General features: G+C 38.6%; 1 protein-coding gene across 1 annotated transcript in view; it reads right to left on the bottom strand.

Annotated features, from left to right (window-relative positions):
* LOC139405168 (NLR family CARD domain-containing protein 3-like) overlaps positions 1 to 24,971 on the bottom strand; it is a 457,948-nt gene that overhangs the window by 226,805 nt on the left and 206,172 nt on the right. The gene's annotated exons all lie outside the window — the stretch shown is intronic.

Below are 24,971 nucleotides of genomic sequence, written 5' to 3'. Positions count from 1 at the left end.
AGACAATGAAGCATCAGTTATAGGCTACAAGCAGCAATATGATGGACCATGAAGCATCAGTTATAGTCTACAAGCAGCAATATGATGGACCATGAAGCATCAGTTATAGGCTACAAGCAGCAATATGATGGACCATGAAGCATCAGTTATAGGCTACAAGCAGCAATATGATGGACCATGAAGCATCAGTTATAGGCTACAAGCAGCAATATGATGGACCATGAAGCATCAGTTATAGGCTACAAGCAGCAATATGATGGACCATGAAGCATCAGTTATAGGCTACAAGCAGCAATATGATGGACATAAAATAGCAGCAAACAAAGACTTTATGTCCCTTGATTTTCTAAAATGGTCTCATTACTTTATTTAGCATTATGTCTTGTACTAGGGCTGTGTTGCTTCTGGTCATTACTTTAGTTAGCATTATGTCCTGTATTAGGGCTGTGTTGCTTCTGGTCATTACTTTAGTTAGCATTATGTCTCGTACTAGGGCTGTGTTGCTTCTGGTCATTACTTTAGTTAGCATTATGTCTCGTATTAGGGCTGTGTTGCATTAGGGAGAGCAAAACAATTGTGACTATAGCAGGTATTGAACCCCGGGTAAATAATCACTGGTCAGAACCTCAACCTCTTAATTCCTCATATATGGAATAAACAGACTCGGAATAGAAAAGACAATATTGCCTCTTTCAAACCGCCTATAAATGACATCATTCAACCCTAACAGATAGCAAATGTACGCCAACATGCCCCTTGTTGGTGAGAGAAGGCAGAGTGACGGCACAAGCTTTTTGGCCGGGCTGAGTTGGCTACTTGTGCAGTGGGTTGATGCAGGTTGATGAATTTGACATTGGAAAATGGGAAAATGCATTTCTCTCTACTAAAGTAAGGGGAGTGATGGTGTTTCCAGGAAGAAAAAACTAAACTAATCTTCTGAAATGTCATTTGTGGTCTTATGCTGCCATCTATTGGAATTATATAGCAACTGCAGTAGTACTGAATAATGTGTAATTCCTTACTATTTTTATTTTATTTAATTTCACCTTTATTTAACCAGGTAGGCTAGTTGAGAACAAGTTCTCATTTACAATTGCGACCTGGCCAAGATAAAGCATAGCAGTGTGAACAAGTCAATAACACAGTAGAAAAAAAGTTTTAAAAAGAGTCTATATACATTGTGTGCAAAAGTCATGAGGAGGTAGCCAAATAATTACCATTTTGATAAGATGGTCATGTGCAGGTAGAGATACTGGTGTGCAAAAGAGCAGAAAAGTAAATAAATAAAAACAGTATGGGGATGAGGTAGGTAAATTGGGTGGGCTATTTACCGATGGACTATGGACTAAAGTATTAACAGCTCAGATTTGCAAAATATAAAATGTTCTAGTTAATTTTACCACTTCCAACCATAAATAACATTTAGAGCATAACAATTAAACTGACTTAAACCAAAGGCTTCATACATTTAGTTAATTTGTGGATCCGACGTAGTTTAGTTAATTATATATATGTTTTTAAATCTAGCCCCAGTCTCTACTTTTATCCAATGTAAAATCACAGTTTCAAATTTTGCTACATAAAACTGAAATGAGCCGGTCGGTCACATTTTAGAGTAAGGCAGAAATATAGCATTTTGCAAAAAAAACATTATTTGTCTCTCTGTGAAATGAAACCATCAAGTGATAGATTTTAAACAAATGCTTATCTGTCATTGAACAATGCCATGCCATGATTAGCTAGTGAAAAAACACACCAATTTCTTTCATAATTTCACAAAACAATAAAAGCTAATTTATGAACATTTCTGAAAATGGATATACAGCGTTTTGGAGGTAAACTTTTCTTATATTTCCTAATCTGAGCTCAGAGTAGATGAGAGATATAATGTTTGTCTCTGTTGTGTTGAAGTCCAATCAAGCAGGAGAGACCAGCCTCCCCAGTACCCAGCTGTGTGTCCATGAAGAGTGACCGGTCTATGGGTATATCTATACACTTTAAAGAGGGAGACTTTTCTACTGAACAAAGGTAAGAAGAGCTCATGGGTCATGGTCAGTGGGGGGCAGCATTTTCACTTTTGGATGAATAGCGTGCCCAGATCTGAACTGCCTCCTACTCTGTCACAGATGCTAATATATGCTAATTATTATTAGTATTGGATAGAAAACACTCTGAAGTTTCTAAAACTGTTGAATGATGTATGTGAGTATAACTGAACTTATATGGCAGGCAAAAACCTGAGAAGAAATCCAAACAGGAAGTGAGAAATCGATTTTCAAAACAGTGCCTATTGAAATCCCAGTGAGATATGAATGAGGATGCACTTCCTAGGGCTTCCACTAGATGTCACCGTCTTTAGAACCTGGTTTGAGGATTCTACTATAAAGGAGGGGCTCATAATAGCTCTTTGAGTGAGTGGTCTGGCAGAGAGCCTTGGTCTCATGACGCGTGCTCCCGACAGAGTTTGCTCTCGTTCCAATGCTTTTCTTCAGACAATGAAATTCTCCGGTTGGAACCTTATTGATGATTTATGTTAAAAACATCCTAAAGATTGATTGCATAGATCATTTGACTTGTTTCTACGGACTGTAATGGAACTTTTCGAGTTTTTGTCTGGAGGAAGTGCTTGCGCCTCATGAAGATGGATTACTGGGCTGAACACGCTAACAACAAGTGGCTAAATGAAATGGCTTCAAGGAACTTTATGGAACAAATCAGTAATTTATTGTCGAACTGGGATTCCTGGGAGTGCCTTCAGATGAAGATCATCAAAGGTAAGTGAATATTTATAGTGTTTTTTCTAGCTTCTGTTGACACCAAAATGATGGATATTCCTCTGGCTGTTTTGGGATCTGAGCTCCGTTCTCAGATTATGCTTTTTCAGTTTTTTTTAAATGTGACACAGCGGTTGAATAGAGGAGAAGCCTATTATTAATTCTGTGAATTTTATCAATCTTTTATCAATTCTTATTATGAGTATTTTTGCAAAATCACCGGATGTTTTGGAATCAAAACATTACTGCACGTAATGAGCCAATGTAAACTGAGATTTTGATATATATATGCACATTATCGAACAAAACATACATGTATTGTGTAACATGATGTCCTATGAGTGTCATCTGATGAAGATCATCAAAGGTTAAGGATTTTTTTGTGACTCCTATCTTTTGTTGGAAAACGGCTGTGTGTGTTTTTGTGACTTGACTCTGACCTAACATAATCATATGTTGTGCTTTAGCTGTAAAGCATTTTTTAAATCGGACATGATGGGTAGATTAACTAGATGTTTATCTTTCATGTGCTGTATTGGACTTGTTAATGTGTGAAAGTTACGTATTTATAAAAAATATTTTAGAATTTCGCACGTTGCCTTTTCAGCGGAATGTTGTTGAGCCATAGAAAGGTTAAACAAGAAAAAAGAAGAAAAAAAACATTTGTCTCTCTGAAATGAAACCATCAAGTGATAGATTATAGTGATAGATTATAGTGATAGATTATAGTGATAGATTATAGTGATAGATTATAGTGATAGATTATAGTGATAGATTATAGTGATAGATTATAGTGATAGATTATAGTAATAGATTATAGTGATAGATTATAGTGATAGATTATAGTAATATATTATAGTGATAGATTATAGTGATAGATTATAGTGATAGATTATAGTGATAGATTATAGTGATAGATTATAGTGATAGATTATAGTGATAGATTATAAAGAAACACATGTCGGTCATTGAACAACCCCAAGTCATGATTAGATAGTGAAAAAAAAACAATTAGGGGATAATTTCTTTAAGCAATATAATCTAATTGACCAACTTTTCTGAAAAGTGATATATATCATTTTGGAATGAAACTCTTATGTTTCCCCATCTGAGCTCAGAGTAGATGAGAGATGTAATGTTTGTCTCTGTTGTGTTGAAGTACAATCAAGCAGGAGAGACCAGCCTCCCCTGTTCCCAGCTGTGTGTCCATGAAGAGTGACTGGTCTATGGACACTCCTATACACTTTAGAGAGGGAGACTTTTCTACTGAACAAAGGTAAGAAGAACTCATGGGTCAGTGAGTTAAACAACACTGTCTCTAGTCATTTCTCCTCTCCCATTTTCCCATTTATTGTTGTTGTTTTCATAATCCATAGGCTCATCCTTTTGTCCATTTTCATAGTCCTAAAACAATATTAAACAAACACAACATTCCCTCCCTGTGTGTGTGTGTGTGTGTGTGTGTGTGCACTCCCTGGCTGAGGAGTGGTAATCTCTATCCTGATTGCCTAGTCACTTTTACCTCTACCTACATGTACATATTACCTCAACTACCTGGTACCCCTACACATTGACTCAGTACTGGTACTCCTTATAGTCTCATTATTACCTCAACAACCTGGTATCCCTGCAAATTGACTCAGTACTGGTTCTCCTTATAGTCTCATTATTACCTCAACTACCTGGTACCCTGCACATTGACTCAGTACTGGTACTCCTTATAGCCTCATTATTACCTCAACTACCTGGTACCCTGCACATTGACTCAGTACTGGTACTCCTTATAGCCTCATTATTACCTCAACTACCTGGTACCCTGCACATTGACTCAGTACTGGTACTCCTTATAGCCTCATTATTACCTCAACTACCTGGTACCCTGGACATTGACTCAGTACTGGTACTCCTTATAGCCTCATTATTACCTCAACTACCTGGTACCCTGCACATTGACTCAGTACTGGTACTCCTTATAGCCTAATTTTCTAGTTCATTTTTCCACCTACAAACATATAATAACAATTTATTGCAAAACAAGCAATGTATCAGACATAAACCAAAAACACCACAACATTTAGTTAATTATATAAATATTCATTTAGATGGTTGACATTATCTATGTAATGTTTGTCTCTGTTGTGTTGAAGCCCAATCAAGCAGAAGAGACCAGCCTCCACTGTACCCAGCTGTGTGTCCATGAAGAGTGACCAGTCTATGAATCTACCTATATCCTTTAGAAAGGAAGACTTTTCTACTGAACAAAGGTAGGAAGAACTCACGGGTCATGGTCAGTGAGTTAACCTCTCTGGTGTAAGTGGGACGGTAGCTTCCCCCTCGACAACAGCAAGTGATATTGCAGGGCGCCAAATTCAAAACAACACAAAAAAAGGCTTTACTTTATGTTACGTTAGTCACAGAAAACCATACAGCCATTTTCCAGCCAAGGTAAGGGCTCACAAAAGTCAGAAATAGCGATTCAATTAATCAGTAACCTTTGATGATCTTAATCAGATGGCACTCACAGGACTTCATGTTACAAAAATAAATGTGTGTTTTGTTCGATAAAGTAAATTTTTATGTCCAATAATCTCAGTTGAAATTGGCACGCTATGTACAGTGATCATTGTCTCAAACAAACATCCGGTGAAATTTCAGAGAGCCACATCAAATTACAGAAATACTCATCACGACATTGATGAAAAATACAAGTTTTATAAATAGGATTAAAGATAAACGTCTTGTTATTCCAGCCGCTGTGTCAGATTTTCAAAAAGGCTTTACAGAGAAAGCACACCACTTGATTGTTAGGTCAGCGCCTAGCCACTGAAAATCATACAGCCATTTTCCAACTAAGGAGAGGTGTCACAAAAGTCAGAAATAGAGTTAAAATGAATCACTTACCTTTGATGATCTTCATCTGGTGGCACTCCCAGGTCTCCATGTTAGACAATAAATGTTTGTTTTGTTCGATAATGTCCCTCTTTATGTCCAAAAACCTTTTGTTGGTGCGTTTAGTTCAGTAATCCAAAGGCACAATACGCGCTCTCAACATGCAGACGAAAGGTCCAAAAAAGTACAATAAAAGTCCGTAGAAACATGTCAAACAATGTTTAAAATCCTCAGGTTGTTTTCGTCATTAATAATCAATAATATTTCAACCGGACAGAAGCTTCGTCAATAGAAAAGGAGAAACAAGAAAGGCTCCCGATCCACACGCTGGGCCCATGTCTGGAAATCTCCACTGTCCACTCATTGAAAGTGCTGTATCTCCCTCATTTTGCACAGTAAAAGTCTGAAACAATGCCTAAAGACTGGCCACATGTAGGAGAAGACACAGATCGTGAACTGTGTCTGTATGTATATCAAAATAATAGTTTTTCAGTCAGTTCTGTTATACACAGACATTATTTTAACAGGTTTAGAAACTTTAGAGTTTCTATCCAAATCTACTAATTATAGGAATATCGTGAATTTGGGCTATTCATCCAAAATTCCCAATGTGAAGTTAAACAACACTGTCTCTAGTCATTTCTCCTTACCCATTTTCCCATGTATTGTTCTTGTTTTCATGATCCACAGGCTATTCCTTTTGTAAATAAAGGTGAAATAAAATAAATAAAAAAAACAATTTTCTAGCTCTGAGTCTCTAATTTTATCCAATGTAAAAAACACAATTTCAAATGTTGCCACAGGAGCCCGAATTGAGCCAGTCAGTCACATTTGACTGTATAAAACCTAGCAGTACTACTGATTTCTCTGAGAGTGAGACAGATATATATTATTACTGTGTAAAACCTAGCAGTACTACTGATTTCTCTGAGAGTGAGACAGATATATATTATTACTGTGTAAAACCTAGCAGTACTACTGATTTCTCTGAGAGTGAGACAGATATATATTATTACTGTGTAAAACCTAGCAGTACTACTGATTTCTCTGAGAGTGAGGCAGATATATATTATTACTGTATAAAACCTAGCAGTACTACTGATTTCTCTGAGAGTGAGGCAGATATATATTATTACTGTGTAAAACCTAGCAGTAATACTGATTTCTCTGAGAGTGAGGCAGATATATATTATTACTGTGTAAAACCTAGCAGTACTACTGATTTCTCTGAGAGTGAGGCAGATATATATCATTACTGTGTAAAACCTAGCAGTACTACTGATTTCTCTGAGAGTGAGGCAGATATATATCATTACTGTGTAAAACCTAGCAGTACTACTGATTTCTCTGAGAGTGAGACAGATATATATTATTACTGTATAAAACCTAGCAGTACTACTGATTTCTCTGAGAGTGAGACAGATATATATTATTACTGTGTAAAACCTAGCAGTACTACTGATTTCTCTGAGAGTGAGGTAGATATATAGCATTTTGCAAAAAAACATGATTATTTGTCTCTCTGAAATGAAAACATCAAGTGATAGATTTTAAACAAAAACATGTCTGTCACTGAACAACCCCATTCCATGATTAGATAGTTGAAAAACCACACCAATCTCTCTCATAATTTCTTTAAACAATAAAAGATAATTTACTACATTTCTGAAAGTGATATATAGCGTTTTGGAATTAAACTCTTTCTATGTTTCCCCATCTGACCTCAGAGTAGATGAGACATGTAATGTTTGTCTCTATTGTGTTGAAGTCCAATCAAGCAGGAGAGACCAGCCTCCCCTGTTCCCAGCTGTGTGTCCATGAAGAGTGACCAGTCTATGGAACCTCCTATATTATTTAGAGAGGGAGACTTTTCTACTGAACAAAGGTAAGAAGAACTCATGGGTCCTGGTCAGTGAGTTAAACAACACTGTCTCTAGTCATTTCTCCTCTCCCATTTTCCCATTTATTGATGTTGTTTTCATTCATTTTCAACATGTTCTCATCCTTTTGTCCATTTTCATAGTCCTAAAATAATATTAAACAAACACAACATTCCCTCCGTGTGTGTGTGTGTGTGTGTGTGTGTGTGTGTGTGTGTGTGTGTGTGTGTGTGTGTGTGTGTGTGTGTGTGTGTGTGTGTGTGTGTGTGTGTGTGTGTTTGTGCGTGTGCGTGTGTGAGTGTTCTCCTTGATGTTTTGTCCACAGAAACCAACAGGAGAGATCAGAGTCAGAGATTCTCAGTGGTCAGTCTTTCCAGAGTCATCAAACAGACCTGGCCTCCATATTCAGTGTATGTGGTCCTGTTATGAATAATTTTGCACGCCCAATTCTTCAGTTTTTGATTTGTTAAAAAAGTTTGAAATATCCAATAAATGTCGTTCCACTTCATGATTGTGTCCCACTTGTTGTTGATTCTTCACAAAAAAATACAGTTTTATATCTTTATGTTTGAAGCCTGAAATGTGGCAAAAGGTCGCAAAGTTCAAGGGGGCCGAATACTTTCGCAAGGCACTGTATATTTGTTTTTGTTTACCTCAAGTAAAATTGATCTGTCAATCATTCATTAATGTGTTAATGAGAAAGCATTTATTCTCCTGCTTAACTTATTTACTTTATTTATTTCAGTTGCTTGAAGAGAATATTATGACATTTGTGAAGAACGAGCTGAAGATGTTCAAGAGGAATCTTAGTCCAGAACTCCCAGAAGGCTTTGAGAGTCAGAAGCAGGATAAGGAAGTGGTGGATGCTGAAGATGAGAAGCAGGAGAGCAGTGCCAGAGAGGGGGCTCTGAAGATCACACTGCACATCCTGAGGAAAATGAACCAGAAGGAGCTTGCTGACACACTGGAGAAATGTAAGAGCTGTCTGCCTCATGTTGAATGATGTTTTATAACATTTAAAAGCTGTAGCTAAAGTACAGCTAAGGTAGCTGTGTAACTCAATGATATTGTAGCAGCCTTAACACAACACCTAGTGACCTCATCAAGTAGCAGCAGGGCTGTGTTGATTATTTTAGAGAGAGAGAAGAGGGAGAGAGAGAGAGAGAGTAATGAGAAAGAGAGGGAGAACATTAATTATACCATCAATAATACCAATAATAATATCAGTCACTAGTCTGTAATGCATTATGAAAACATATACACATTACAGTCAGATAAGAAAATAAATTATTATAATTTAAACATTACAACAGTTCTGCAATACTGTAGGCATTAAAACAGACAATATATATATATATATATAACAATATTAAACTTCTCCAGGATAGGGGTCAGCATTTGGAATTTTGGATGAAAAGCATGCCCAAATTCAACTGCCTGCCACTCATCCCCAGATGATAAGATATGCATATTATTAGTACATTTAGATAGAAGTTTCTGAAGTTTCTAAAACTGTTTGAATCATGTATGTGAGTATAACAGAACTTATGTAGCAAAACCCCGAGGACAAACCATTCAGAACTTCTTTTTTTTTGAGGTCACTCTCTTTTCAATGGGTTTTCATTGGGATTCCAGATTGCAGTTCCTACCGCTTCCACTGGATGTCACCAGTCTTTAGAAATTGGGTTTTTCCTTTTTTCCTTTGAGAAATGAAATAGTAGCCCTGTTCAAAACGAGGGTCACTTCAAGTGTACCTTCTGATATAGGCGCATGACCAGAAAGGTAGCGTCAGGTTGTTTTCTTCCTGTACACAGATCATGCCGTCTTCAATTTAATCGATTATTTACGTTTAAAAATACCTAAAGTTGTATTACAAAAGTAGTATGAAATGTTTTTGCAGTTTACAGGTAACCTATGAGATAGTTTTTTTTCACGTTGCGCAAGTTGGAACCGGTGTTTTTCAGGATCAAACGTGCCTAATAAACAACAAAAGGACCATTTGGATTGTTTATTGGAGTGTCCCACAAAAGATTCTCATCGGAAGGCATGATTTATATTTTTATTTCTGCGTTTTTGTGCGTTTTGTGTCGCGCAGGGTTGAAATATGCTTTCTTCTCTTTGTTTACGGAGGTGCTATCCTCAGATAAGAGCATCGTTTGCTTTCGTCGAGAAGCCTTTTTGAAATCTGACATGTTGTTTTAAGTTTTAGACTTGTTAGCATTTTATTTTCTTCAATAACAGAAAATCCAAAGCAAATCGGGGGAGAAAAATATCAAATCAAGATGTTATGCTGGTAGATGTTTAGTCTCCCCTGTCTTCAGCTTTTCTCCACAGAACAACGGAACAGGATGCCATTTATAACCCCCCACCCAACCTGTAGAATAATAAATAGTAAAGATAAAGAAAACCCTTTGAATGATGTGGTGTGTCCAAATGTTTGACTGGTATATTATATGTGTATATATATATATATATATATATATATATATATATATATATATATATATGTATATATATATGTATATTGTACTGTTTAGAAAGTAAAGCACTTTATGTATGTAGTTCTCCCATTTGAAAAAGTTGTAATTATTTGGACAAATCCATTTAATCAAAAGTTTAGTGTTTGGCCTTCAAACTTGTGATTCTACAAACTTGTTGAATGTATTAGCAGTTCGTCTTGGTTGTGTTTTAGATGTTTTCCTGATAGAAACTGAATGGTGAATAATGTCCTGTCATTTTGGAGTCACTTCACTTGTATTGTCAGCAAGAATAGAAGATGTTTCTGAACACTTCCACATTCATGTGGATGCTACCATGATGCTACCATGATGATGAATAATATTGAATGAATCAAGAATGATGAGGCACAAGTTAGAGGCCGTCATAATGAGGAGACCAAGGCGTGATAAGCGTACATACTTATTTAATGAATGAACGAAACACTGAACAAAACAACGAACCGCGAAGCTAATATGGCTAGTGCAGACAGGTAACTAAACATAGAATAACATCCCACAAAATACCCAAGGATTATGACTACTTAAATATCATCCCCAATCAGAGACAACGATAAACAGCTGCCTCTGATTGAGAACCAATCTAGGCAACCATAGACATAAAAAAAAACCTAGACTTCTAAAAAACCCTAGACATCTAAAAACCCCTAGACAATACAAAACTAAAACCAACCACCCTCGTCACACCCTGGCCTAACCAAAATAATAAAGAAAACAAAGATAACTAAGGCCAGGGCGTGACACAAGGATCATACCCCTCTGTTATTGGTAATGGTGAGAGGTTAGCATGTTTTGTTGTAGCCTCTGTTATTGGTAATGGTGAGAGGTTAGCATGTTTTGTTGTAGCCTCTGTTATTGGTAATGGTGAGAGGTTAGCATGTTTTGTTGTATCCTCTGTTATTGGTAATGGTGAGAGGTTAGCGTGTTTTGTTGTAGCCTCTGTTATTGGTAATGGTGAGAGGTTAGCATGTTTTGTTGTAGCCTCTGTTATTGGTAATGGTGAGAGGTTAGCATGTTTTGTTGTAGCCTCTGTGGACTGTATACTCAATACAATCTAAATCTGATACCTCACTGTCTAAATAGATATGGTGTGGACTGTATACGCAATACAATCAATCTGATACCTCACTGTCTGTCTTCTGACTGATTCTGCTTTTTAAACTGGTCTGGTCAGTCTATTATAATATTTGTACTATACATGTTTCTATCTGCAGGCAATACTTTGATCAATTGTCATTTCAAAAAATGAAACATCCATTTAGGAATAGATATGGGAGGTTTCAGGACACTGATGAATCTGAATATTTAGAAAAAAATATACTGCCACTTTTCACCACCAAAAAATAGCAGAGTGAATTGAATATGATTTGACTCTTTGCAGGCTGTCACGCTGTCTAGTCACAGAGGAAGGCTGTGCCTCTCTGGTCTCAGCTCTGAGGTCAAACCCCTCACACCTGAGAGAGCTGGACCTGAGCTACAATCACCCAGGAGACTCAGGAGTCAGACTGCTCTCTGCTGGACTGGAGGATCCACACTGCAGACTGGAGAAACTCAAGTATGTAGAGGGTTTATGTCAATGTTCATATCAGACATGTTTGACTTATCAGGCTAGTTAAGACAAACATTCTTACCATCACTTAGACAAAGTTATATGCTGACTGTTTGTGTGTGTGTGTGTGTGTGTGTGTGTGTGTGTGTGAGAGAGAGTTCACGTGTATCACTCAATGACTGTCTGTTCTTCTGCTTACCGCTACAGTGTGGAGCATGGTGGAGAGTACACAATGAAACCTGGGCTTAGAAAATGTGAGTCTTGACTGATGTGACGAATATGACTAAGAATAAGTCTTAATTCAAGTTAAGTCAGGATTCAAGTTAAGTCAAGTTAAGGCAAGACCACCAAAGACCACCATGATTACAGAAGCAGAAATCAGGGACACCAAAGTTGACAAAGAGTTGCTTTGACAATGTTTGTGTCTCCCTGTGTGTGTGTGTGTGTGTGTGTGTGTGTGTGTGTGTGTGTGTGTGCGTGTGTGTGTGTGTGTGGCGTGTTCGTGTTACATAAGAAATGTGTATGTGAAATGAATGTGAATAAGTGTGTTTTATATTACCATACAGAATAACATATTCAACAAGTCTCACGTTACCTTAACTTCTCCTTTTGATACCTAGAAACATCTACATTAAATGAATTAGTGAAAAGTGAGTTAACATTCTAATGTGAATGATGATGATTTCTAATATTGTGTCTGGTTTCATCCATCAGATGTCTGTGATCTCACACTGGACCCAAACACAGTAAACAGACTCCTCTCTCTGTCTGAGGAGAACAGAAAGGTGACACGTAGGAGAGAGAAGCAGCCGTATCCTGATCACCCAGAGAGATTTGAGGACTGGTACCAGGTGCTGTGTAGAGAGGGTCTGACTGGGCGCTGTTACTGGGAGGTAGAGAGGAGTGGGAGTGGGGCTGATATAGGAGTGACATATAAAGGAATCAGCAGGAGAGGAGAGGATGATGACAGTAGGATTGGATACAATGACAAGTCCTGGAGTCTGTTCTGCTCTGACAACCGTTACACTGCCAGGCACAATAATATTCACATAGACGTCCCCTCCTCCAGCTCCCACAGAGTAGGAGTGTATCTGGACTGGCCAGCCGGCACTCTGTCCTTCTACAGAGTCTCCTCTGACACACTGACCCACCTGTACACATTCACCTCCACATTCACTGAGCCCCTCTATCCAGGGTTTAGGGTTTGGTATGATGACTCCTCAGTGTCCTTGTGTCAGGTGGTCCCTGTGTCAAACACAAAATGATGTTTCACTCTAATCATGGTCATGTTCAGTAAGTATCAAGGAACAAGGCCAGACCCAAATGTGGACACAGGAGTCAGATGGTTGGAGTCTTACAGTGTTTATTAATCCAAAGGGTCGTGGACAGGCAAAAAGGTCAAAACCATTAGGTGCAGAGTGGCAGACAGGCTTGTGGTCAAGGCAGGCAGCATGGTCAGGTAGGAGGGTACAAAGTCCAGAAACAGGCAAGGGTCAAAACCAGGAGGACTAGAAAAAGGAGAATGCAAAAAGCAGGAGAACGGGAAAACCTCTGGTTGACTTGGAAACATACAAGACGAACTGGCACAGAGAGACAGGAAACACAGGGATAAATACACTGGAACAGAGAGACAGGAAACACAAGGATGTATACACCAGGGAAACACAGGGATAAATACACTGGCCCAGAGAGACAGGAAACACAAGGATGTATACACCAGGGAAACACAGGGATATATACACTGGCCCAGAGAGACAGGAAACACAGGGATATATACAACAGGGAAACACAGGGATAAATACACTGGCCCAGAGAGACAGGAAACACAGGGATAAATACACTGGCCCAGAGAGACAGGAAACACAGGGATAAATACACTGGCACAGAGAGACAGGAAACACAGGAATAAATACACTGGCACAGAGAGACAGGAAACACAGGGATAAATACACTGACACAGAGAGACAGGAAACACAGGGATAAATACACTGACACAGAGAGACAGGAAACACAGGGATAAATACACTGACACAGAGAGACAGGAAACACAGGGATAAATACACTGACACAGGGAGACAGGAAACACAGGGATAAATACACTGACACAGAGAGACAGGAAACACAGGGATAAATACACTGACACAGAGAGACAGGAAACACAGGGATAAATACACTGGCACAGAGAGACAGGAAACACAGGGCTAAATACACTGGTACAGAGAGACAGGAAACACAGGGATATATACAACAGGGAAACACAGGGATAAATACACTGGCACAGAGAGACAGGAAACACAGGGATAAATACACTGACACAGGGAGACAGGAAACACAGGGATAAATACACTGACACAGGGAGACAGGAAACACAGGGATAAATACACTGGAATAAAGAGACAGGAAACACAGGGATAAATACACTGGCACAGAGAGACAGGAAACACAGGGATAAATACACTGGCACAGAGAGACAGGAAACACAGCGATAAATACACTGGGGAAAATGAGCGACACCTGGAGTGGGTGGAGACAATCACAAGGACAGGTGAAACAGATCAGGGCATGACAGTAAGACACACTGGAGCAACAATGTAGAGTATCTCTCTAGTGTGTAAACATATGATTGCAAATATTCTTGAATAAACACCATTGAAGTTGACAGACATTGTCAACTAGAGTCATTCATTAATAGAATGAATCACCACACTGTATTGTAAAAACTGGTTTCATTTAGAAATCATTGATCGTGTTGATATTGGGCGTCTTGGTGTTTGTAAATATTGTAGAATGTTTATTTGTCAAATTCTTGACACAACAATCTTGTTTGTGTGTAAACTCAATTCAACTGAATGAAAAGATGTGACTAATAAAGGATCATCAACCAGATGGAAGAGAGGTGGAAATGTTTTAATATTGATCACAATGTGGCAGTACAGTAACAGCGTGAGTTGGGGTGGGCAGTCTATGTTTGATTTTCTAGGTTTTGGGTATTTCTATGTTTCGGCCTAGTATGGTTCTCAACCAGAGGCAGGTGTCTTTAGTTGTCTCTGATTGAGAATCATACTTAGGTAGCCTGGGTTGCACTGTTTGTTTGTGGGTGATTGTCTATGTTGATTGCATGTTTCAGCACAGTTCTCATTAGCGTCACGGTTGTTATTTCGTTTATTGTTTTTGTATAGTGTTTCAGTGTTCAGTGTTCTCTTTATTAAATTTCATCATGAACACATACCACGCCGCATTTTGGTCCTCCGATCCTTCTCGCCTCTCCTCTTCAGATGAAGAGGAGGACGACCGTGACAATTGATCACAATGTGACAGTACAGTAACAGATGGAAGAAGAGAGGTGGAAATGTTTTAATACTGATCACAATATGACAGTACCAGTACTGACTGATGGGAGAGCTATTGCCTTGTGTGTGGTGATAAAGTATGTAGCTCAATAGCTCTGTTGAGACACATATTGCCACAGAGTCACCATGACGGTAGGCCCTTAACTCCACCTTGGGAGCACCATTCACATAACCCCCACCGTGAGCCTATGGACATGAGTCACCATGACAGTAGGCCCTTAACCTGTTGCGTCGAGCCATCCCGAATCCGGGATCGTGAATACAGCCTCAAGCTCATTACCATAACGCAACTTAACTATTCATGAAAATCGCAAATGAAATGAAATTAATATGCTAGCTCTCAAGCTTAGCCTTTTGTTAACAACACTGTCATCTCAGATTTTCAAAATATGCTTCTCAACCATTGCAAAATAAGCATTTGTGTAACAGCTAGCGCAGCTAGCGTAGCATTTAGCGTTAGCATTAGCAGGCAATATTTTCACAAAAACCAGAAAATCATTCAAATAAAATCATTACCTTTGAAGAACTTCAGATGTTTTCAATGAGGAGACTCTCAGTTAGATAGCAAATGCTCAGTTTTTCCTGAAAGATTATTTGTTTAGGAGAAATCGCTCCGTTTGGTGCGTCACGTTTGGCTACCAAAAAAAAACGAAAATTCAGTCTTCAAAACGTCAAACTTTTTTCCAAATTAACTCCATAATATCGACTAAAACATGGCAAACGTTGTTTAGGACCAATCCTCAAGGTGTTTTTCACATATCTCTTCATGATATATCTCTCCTCTCAATCACTGGATGACTGCGTGCAGCTTGAAGATTACGCACCAATTTACACAAAGGACACTGGGCGGACCCGTGGTAAATGTAGTCTCTTAAGGCCAATCTTCCAATGATATGCCTACAAATACGTCACAATGCTGCAGACACCTTGGAGAAACGATAGGAAGGGCAGGCTCATTCCCGGCGCATTCACAGCCATATAAGGAGACAATAGAAAACAGAGCTTCGAAAATTCTGCCCATTTCCTGGTTAAAGTATGATCTTGGTTTCGCCTGTAGCATGAGTACTATGGCACTCACAGATAATATCTTTGCAGTTTTGGAAACCTTAGAGTGTTTTCTTTCCAAAGCTGCCAATTATATGCATAGTCGAGCATCTTTTCGTGACAAAATATTGCGCTTAAAACGGGCACGTTTTTTTATCCATAAATTAAAAGAGCGCCCCCTATAACTCCACCTTGGGAGCACCATTCACATAACCCCACCGTGAGCCTATGCTGCACTATTAACTCAATGTTTTTACCTCGGTGCTATGGATTATCATCGTCTTCATCAGACAGGAAATACATCAGGGTTCTGAGGCGTCTTCTTTTTTTTATTTTTTTTTATTTTACCTTTATTTAACCAGGTTCAAGGGTCTTCAAGGGTCAGTCATTTTTATTTATTTTATTTTACCTTCATTTAACTTAGCAAGTCAGTTAAAGAACAAATTCTTAATTTCAATGACGGCCTAGGAACAGTGGGTTAACTGCCTGTTCAGGGGTAGAACGACAGATTTGTACCTCGTCAGCTCGGGGTTTTGAACTTGCAACCTTCCAGTTACTAGTCCAACGCTCTAACCACTAGGCTACCCTGCCGCCCCAGTAATGGCATGGCAAGAATAGTCTGCACAATTTCTTATATAACCCCGACTATAAACGTTATACAACCCACATTTAGAATGACAGTTTTCAGTGGTCCACTTTAAGTCTATCACTCAAATTCAAGACCCTCAACTTAGCACACACCTATACAGTTAGAATGTAAATTTACAAACGGGACCAAATATAGACAGTTTTTACCAGTATTAACTTTTTATCATTACAGCCCCAGTTTATCCCTGCCTTACACTGTCGAGAGTGGCATAGTAATGACAGATCCGTATCTCAATGCATTCTTAGTCTCAATTACTTTACATTTCGCAGTGTGCAGAACTCCACAACCCAAATAAACAGTTCCTGGCTGACCAGGCACTCCTCCTTCTGGCGCGTCTTGATGTTCTTCTTCAGATTTTCAGTTCGTCCTTCCAATGGCACATGTTCAAAGTGGATGGGCCTTGATAATGCCTCTCACCTGAGCTGCCAGTGTCCTTTACAGTCCATTATGTCTTGTCCATTGTTCCTCCCAGTACACCAGCAGCATGAAAGAAGTTGACAGGATCTCTCTCCATGCTCCACGTGGACTCATGTCACGCTCCCGAGAGGAAAGGCAGTTGATAGCTTCGACTGGATGCTGTGTACAGGTTGCTCGGACTCACGGTAGGAGTGGTGAAGGACAAGGTTGTAGTGAACGCCATTTCTTATACTGGTTAGGGGGGTTGAGGTCCACACCCTGTTTGGTCAAATGATCCCTTCCTTCGTCAAATGCATCTAGATACCATCTGTAGTCATCTTCGCCATAATCCCGGAAGAGGACAGACGAGAACAACACTTTAGTTCAGTTAACTTCTGATTCAGGAAATCCAGGCAAGCATTGACTGTTTGACAAATTATTACTTTTACCAATTATTCTTAACTTCTTATGGGTACGTGGGACGGTAACGTCCCACCTGGCCAACATCCAGTGAAATTGCAGAGCGCGAAATTCAAAAATACTCAATTCAAATATTGAACATTCTTGAAAATATATGCGTTATACATCAAAATAAAGCTTAACTTCTTGTTTATCCATTTATGTCAGATTTCAAAAAGGCTTTACGGCAAAATTATACCTTGCGATTATCCGAGAACAGCGCCCAGCAGACAAATAATTACAAACAATTACCAGACAAGTAGAGGAGTTACACTAGCCGGAAATAGTGATCAAATTAATGACTTACCTTTGATGATCTTCATATGGTTGCACTCACAGACTCCCATTTACTCAATAAATGTTTGTTTTGTTCGATAAAGTCCCTCTTTATATCCAAAAACCTCAGTTTTGTTTACGCGTTTGTTCAGTAATCCACAGGCTCAACAGACAGACGAAAAATCCGAAAAGTATCAGTAAAGTTCGTAGAAACATGTCAAACGATGTTTATAATCAATCCTCAGGTTGTTTTTAGTCATAATAATCAATAACATTTCAACCGGACAATAGCTTCGTCATAATAAAAGGAAAACAAGAAAAGCATGCTCTCGGTCACGCACATGAAAAACCTCTGGGACACTACGGTGTCCACTTATTCAAAGTGGTCTTACTCTCTCATTTTTCAGAATACAAGCCTGAAACCATGTCTAAAGACTGTTGACATCTAGTGGAAGCCATAGGAAGTGCAATTTGAGTCCTAAGTCAATGGATACTGTAATGGCATTCATTAGAAAACTACAAACATGAAAAAATCCCACTTCCTGGATGGATTTTTCACAGGTTTTTGCCTGCCATATCAGTTCTGTTATACTCACATAATTTTTTTTTAAACTGTTTTGGAAACTTTAGAGGGTTTTCTCTGCAATTGTGTATGAAACAATTCAACATTAGGGGGTCATTTGCATATAGGGGGTCTCGAAAAACAACAGGTGTTATTTCCTGAGGTTGGATCAACAGTCAAGGCAGACCAGGCACTCCTCCTTCTGGCGCGTCTTGATGTTCTTCTTCAGATTTTCAGTTCGTCCTTCCAATGGCACATGTTCAAAGTGGATGGGCCTTGATAATGCCTCTCACCTGAGCTGCCAGTGTCCTTTACAGTCCATTATGTCTTGTACATTGTTCCTCCCAGTACACCAGCAGCATGAAAGAAGTTGACAGGATCTCTCTCCATGCTCCACGTGGACTCATGTCACGCTCCCGAGAGGAAAGGCAGTTGATAGCTTCGACTGGATGCTGTGTACAGGTTGCTCGGACTCACGGTAGGAGTGGTGAAGGACAAGGTTGTAGTGAACGCCATTTCTTATACTGGTTAGGGGGGTTGAGGTCCACACCCTGTTTGGTCAAATGATCCCTTCCTTCGTCAAATGCATCTAGATACCATCTGTAGTCATCTTCGCCATAATCCCGGAAGAGGACAGACGAGAACAACACTTTAGTTCAGTTAACTTCTGATTCAGGAAATCCAGGCAAGCATTGACTGTTTGACAAATTATTACTTTTACCAATTATTCTTAACTTCTTATGGGTACGTGGGACGGTAACGTCCCACCTGGCCAACATCCAGTGAAATTGCAGAGCGCGAAATTCAAAAATACTCAATTCAAATATTGAACATTCTTGAAAATATATGCGTTATACATCAAAATAAAGCTTAACTTCTTGTTTATCCATTTATGTCAGATTTCAAAAAGGCTTTACGGCAAAATTATACCTTGCGATTATCCGAGAACAGCGCCCAGCAGACAAATAATTACAAACAATTACCAGACAAGTAGAGGAGTTACACTAGCCGGAAATAGTGATCAAATTAATGACTTACCTTTGATGATCTTCATATGGTTGCACTCACAGACTCCCATTTACTCAATAAATGTTTGTTTTGTTCGATAAAGTCCCTCTTTATATCCAAAAACCTCAGTTTTGTTTACGCGTTTGTTCAGTAATCCACAGGCTCAACAGACAGACGAAAAATCCGAAAAGTATCAGTAAAGTTCGTAGAAACATGTCAAACGATGTTTATAATCAATCCTCAGGTTGTTTTTAGTCATAATAATCAATAACATTTCAACCGGACAATAGCTTCGTCATAATAAAAGGAAAACAAGAAAAGCATGCTCTCGGTCACGCACATGAAAAACCTCTGGGACACTACGGTGTCCACTTATTCAAAGTGGTCTTACTCTCTCATTTTTCAGAATACAAGCCTGAAACCATGTCTAAAGACTGTTGACATCTAGTGGAAGCCATAGGAAGTGCAATTTGAGTCCTAAGTCAATGGATACTGTAATGGCATTCATTAGAAAACTACAAACATGAAAAAATCCCACTTCCTGGATGGATTTTTCACAGGTTTTTGCCTGCCATATCAGTTCTGTTATACTCACATAATTTTTTTTTAAACTGTTTTGGAAACTTTAGAGGGTTTTCTCTGCAATTGTGTATGAAACAATTCAACATTAGGGGGTCATTTGCATATAGGGGGTCTCGAAAAACAACAGGTGTTATTTCCTGAGGTTGGATCAACAGTCAACCACACCTAGAGAGTCTTCAAGATAATCAAAAGGCCTTATTTTATATGAATACAGTCTTTCCTACAACAAACAATTATAAATATAAGCATTTAAAGGGTATTAAAGTGTAGTGCGGTAATAATATGTATTTATATATATATCTGTTGTATAACATAATTTTTCTGTGTATAAAAACATTCTGGCTTGGTTAAATATTGCATAGTAAAATTGTTTAACTAATTATAACATGTTTAAAAGGTCTGTACTAAAGATTTTAATTAAATAAAGGGTTTTACAATTGTGTCTTACCTTTAATGAAAGGAATCTCCGTTTTTTCTCTCTGTCTATATATCTAAAACAGGTGTAATTTCCCGAGGATGGAGGGATCAACAGTCAATCCCACAGTCTGTAAATTCAAGTCTAGATATCTTTCAGTCTCAGAGAAAGATGTGTGTGTGTGGGGGGAGGGGGGGGGGGTTGTATGTATGTGTGTCAGGGGGTGTTTTGCACATAAGGCTTTCAAAACAAATATGTTTCCTGAGGATGGGGGGGATCAACAGTCAATCCCCACAACCACCATAGAACAGGCCTAGACACCCCCTAAGGTTTCAAAACAATGTTTTTTTCTAAACAATATCAACACTAGGGGGTCATTTGCACATAGAGGGGCTCCAAAAAAAACAGGTGTTATTTCCCGAGGATGGAGGGATCAACAGTCAATCCCACAGTCTGTAAGTTCATTCCATACTATGACTCAGTTAGGACACCGATGCTCATCTGAAAACTCTTTTCAAGACTTTACACATGGATAATTTTGCAGGTGAGGATACTTATTTTCCACCATAATTTGCAAATAAATTAATTAAAAATCCTACAATGTGATTTTATGGATTTTTTTTCTCATTTCGTCTGTCATAGTTGAAGTGTACCTGGGATGAAATTTACAGGCCTCTTTCATCTTTTTAAGTGGGAGAACTTGCACAATTGGTGGCGGACTAAATACCTGGGCTCCCAAATATGCACCTGGGAACACATGGGAGGGGTGGGACCACAAGCCCTTCTAAGTAATTGAGCCGAGAACATAATTGCTATATTGTAATTAAAATCATTGAGCCAAAAGAGAACATACGACCAAAGCAAAGCATGACCCATATAGAATTAAAACAACATTATTCTTAATGAGAAATATAATCTAACAAACAAATGTTTGCATAATGAAAGACATGAAAAATGTCTCCAACAATGTATTTAGATATGTATAAAACTTTGATATTGGCAGTAAGGTCAGTGAGACTAACAATAGACAATAGTTATTGTGGGTAGTTTAGGGATAAATATAGTGAAGGATCCTGAATGTTAAAGATTTGTTCACAGTGGGGATTTTGAAAGAGGGGGATTAGAACCCCAAAGCAATAGTATTCTGAAAGAGGGGGATTAGAACCCCAAAGTAATAATATTCTGAAAGAGGGGGATTAGAACCCCAAAGTAATAGGATTCTGAAAGAGGGGGATTAGAACCCCAAAGTAATAGGATTCTGAAAGAGGGGGATTAGAACCCCAAAGTAATAGGATTCTGAAAGAGGGGGATTAGAACCCCAAAGTAATAGGATTCTGAAAGAGGGGGATTAGAACCCCAAAGTAATAAGATTTTGAAAGAGGGGATTAGAACCCCAAAGTAATAGGATTCTGAAAGAGGGGGATTAGAACCCCAGTGTAATAGGATTCTGAAAGAGGGGGATTAGAACCCCAAAGTAATAGGATTCTGAAAGAGAAGGATTAGAACCCCGAAGTAATAGGATTCTGAAAGAGGGGGATTAGAACCCCGAAGTAATAGGATTCTGAAAGAGGCGGATTAGAACCCCAAAGTAATAGGATTCTGAAAGAGGGGGATTAGAACCCCAAAGTAATAGGATTCTGAAAGAGGGGGATTAGAACCCCGAAGTAATAGGATTCTGAAAGAGGGGGATTAGAACCCAAAAGTTATAGGATTCTGAAAGAGGGGGATTAGAACCCCAAAGTAATAGGATTCTGAAAGAGGGGGATTAGAACCCCAAAGTAATAGGATTCTGAAAGAGGGGGATTAGAACCCCAAAGTAATAGGATTCTGAAAGAGGGGGATTAGAACCCCAAAGTAATAGGATTCTGAAAGAGGGGGATTAGAACCCCAAAGTAATAGGATTCTGAAAGAGGGGGATTAGAACCCCGAAGTAATAGGATTCTGAAAGAGGGGGATTAGAACCCCGAAGTAATAGGATTCTGAAAGAGGGGGATTAGAACCCCAAAGTAATAGGATTCTGAAAGAGGGGATTAGAACCCCAAAGTAATAGGATTCTGAAAGAGGGGGATTAGAACCTCAAAGTAATAGGATTCTGAAAGAGGGGATTAGAACTGAGCTAATTTACCTACCTCTGAACAGACCAAAGAGCAGATTTACCTACCTCTGAACAGACCAAAGAGCTAACAATCCCTGAAACTGTGTATGATAACTCTGACTCGTAAGTCTAATGGCTATTGTAGATGTTAGCTACAGTGGGAGTTTACATTATGTCAAAGAGCTCTATAACGGCAAAGACAGCAATGAATTGACCTAAGTGACCTCAAAGAAGGTCAGTCTACTTTATGATAGAGATGGCAGGGATGTGTACTGAACCTGTATCCATAATAAAACAAAGGGATGTGTACTGAGCCTGTATCCATAATAAAACAAAGGGATGAGTACTGAACCTGTATCCATAATAAAACAAAGGGATGAGTACTGAACCTGTACCCATAATAAAACAAAGGGATGAGTACTGAACCTGTATCCATAATAAAACAAAGGGATGAGTACTGAACCTGTACCCATAATAAAACAAAGGGATGTGTACTGAACCTGTACCCATAATAAAACAAAGGGATGTGTACTGAACCTGTATCCATAATAAAACAAAGTCCTCTATGGTCAAATTAATCTAAAGGCTTTAATGAAGTGGCAGCTGCATTCATATAGATGATGTCACTATAGTCTAGGACCAGTAAAAACATAGATTTAATTATGCTTTGTACTATTAAGAAAGAGGCCTGACAAATTTCTATAGAAGAAGCCCCTTTTTATACTCAGCATCTTAATGAACTAACTCATCAAAATGTTTAAAAGAAAGACAACTTCACGTCTGTACTGATACAACATACTAGGTACATACACTTCAATCTTTAGAATCATTTTTTGTGCACTCTAGAAAACAACATATACTTAGTTTAACCTCACTTGGATAGGTGGCAGCATTCAGAATTTTGGATGAAACGCGTGCACAAAGTAAACTGCCTGCTACTCAGGCCCAGAAGCATACAATTTGTAGATTTGGATAGAAAACACTCTAAAGTTTCCAAAACGGTTAAAATAATGTCTGTGAGTATAACATAACTGATATGGCAGGCGAAAACATTAGGGAAATCCATCCAGGAAGTGCCGTTATTTTGAAATGGGTGTTTTCCCATTGAAAGCCTATCCACCATATTAATAGTTATGACCCAGATCGCGTTCCCTATGGCTTCCACTAGTTGTGAACAGTCTTTAGACATTGTTTCAGGTTTTTTTCTGAAAAATGAGGGAGAATGACCAGTTTAAATGAGTGGATGGTGGGATGTCCCCAGAGCTGGTTACTGCGCTCGACTGAGAGCGCATCTTTCTTGTTTTTCTTTTATATTGATGACGTTATTGTCCGGTTGAAATAATATCAATTATTTAGGCTAAAAACAACCTGAGGATTGATTATAGACATCGTTTGACGTGTTTCTACAAACTTTACTGATACTATTTGGAATTTTCGTCTGCCTATTGTGACCACATTCGAGCCATTGGATTACTGAACAAAACGCGGTAACAAAATGGAGGTTTTTGGATATAAAGAGGGACTTTATCGGACAAAACAAACATTTATTGTGTAACTGTGAGTCTTGTGAGTGCAACCATACAAAGATCATCAAAGGTAAGTGATTCATTTTATTGCTATTTGTGACTTTCGTGACTAATCTACTTGGCTGCTAACTGTATGTAATGTTTTGTATGTTGAACGCTGTCCTAAGATAATCGCATGGTTTGCTTTCGCTGTAAAGACTTTTTGAAATCTGGATTAACAACAAGTTAAGCTTTATTCTGATGTATTACACTTTTGATTTCATGAAAGTTAAATATTTATAATAATTTAATTTGGATTTGGCGCTCTGCAATTTCACCGGAGGTTGGCCAGGTGGGACGCTACCACCCCTAGAGAGGTTAAATTACGATAGATAAACGGCTGGTTCTTTTTTTCCCTGACACCGTAGGATCATGTACTTTGACGTGAAGCGGTAAAATTTTTCTATTACCGTTTTGACCTTTAATCCTTTAATCCCAGAAAATGGGCCTTAACTCAAAACGCGTTGAGGCCTCAATGCCATCTTGTTTCTGGGCTAAAAGCCCATTTGGCCAAAAACGTGCTCACCAAGTTTCGTCTTGAAAGTCTTTTCCCTTTAGGAGAAATTGCTATGTCACTTTGGTGATATTTTGATCATTTGCAATAAGCAGCCAGTCGCCATCTGGTGGAATTTTCCAGAACAGAGGAAAAATTACCAAAATGTAAAAATGTTATAAAACGGAAACCAAATGTCATTCGATGACTTCCCAGAAGATCTGGCCTGAAGCAGATGTTTTCATCATACGACAAATGCATTAGAAAATCGTGCCAAGTTGGTCAAGATTCATGACAAATGTCAACCTGCGACTGGCAGAGGCAATGTAAAATCAATAACGGCATTGTTTTAAAAATTAACATGCTTTTTCTTGTTTCAAGTATGTTTTATTATGAAAACAACAATATATTATATTGTACAATTGTATAACTATGGAGCAAATGTCCATAAATAATTGTGCAATTTGTC

Source organism: Oncorhynchus clarkii, unplaced genomic scaffold, assembly GCF_045791955.1.
Source record: "Oncorhynchus clarkii lewisi isolate Uvic-CL-2024 unplaced genomic scaffold, UVic_Ocla_1.0 unplaced_contig_8549_pilon_pilon, whole genome shotgun sequence".
Lineage (NCBI taxonomy): Eukaryota > Metazoa > Chordata > Actinopteri > Salmoniformes > Salmonidae > Oncorhynchus > Oncorhynchus clarkii.
Note: the sequence above shows the minus strand (reverse complement) of the source record. Positions and strands in the feature narration are given on the sequence as shown.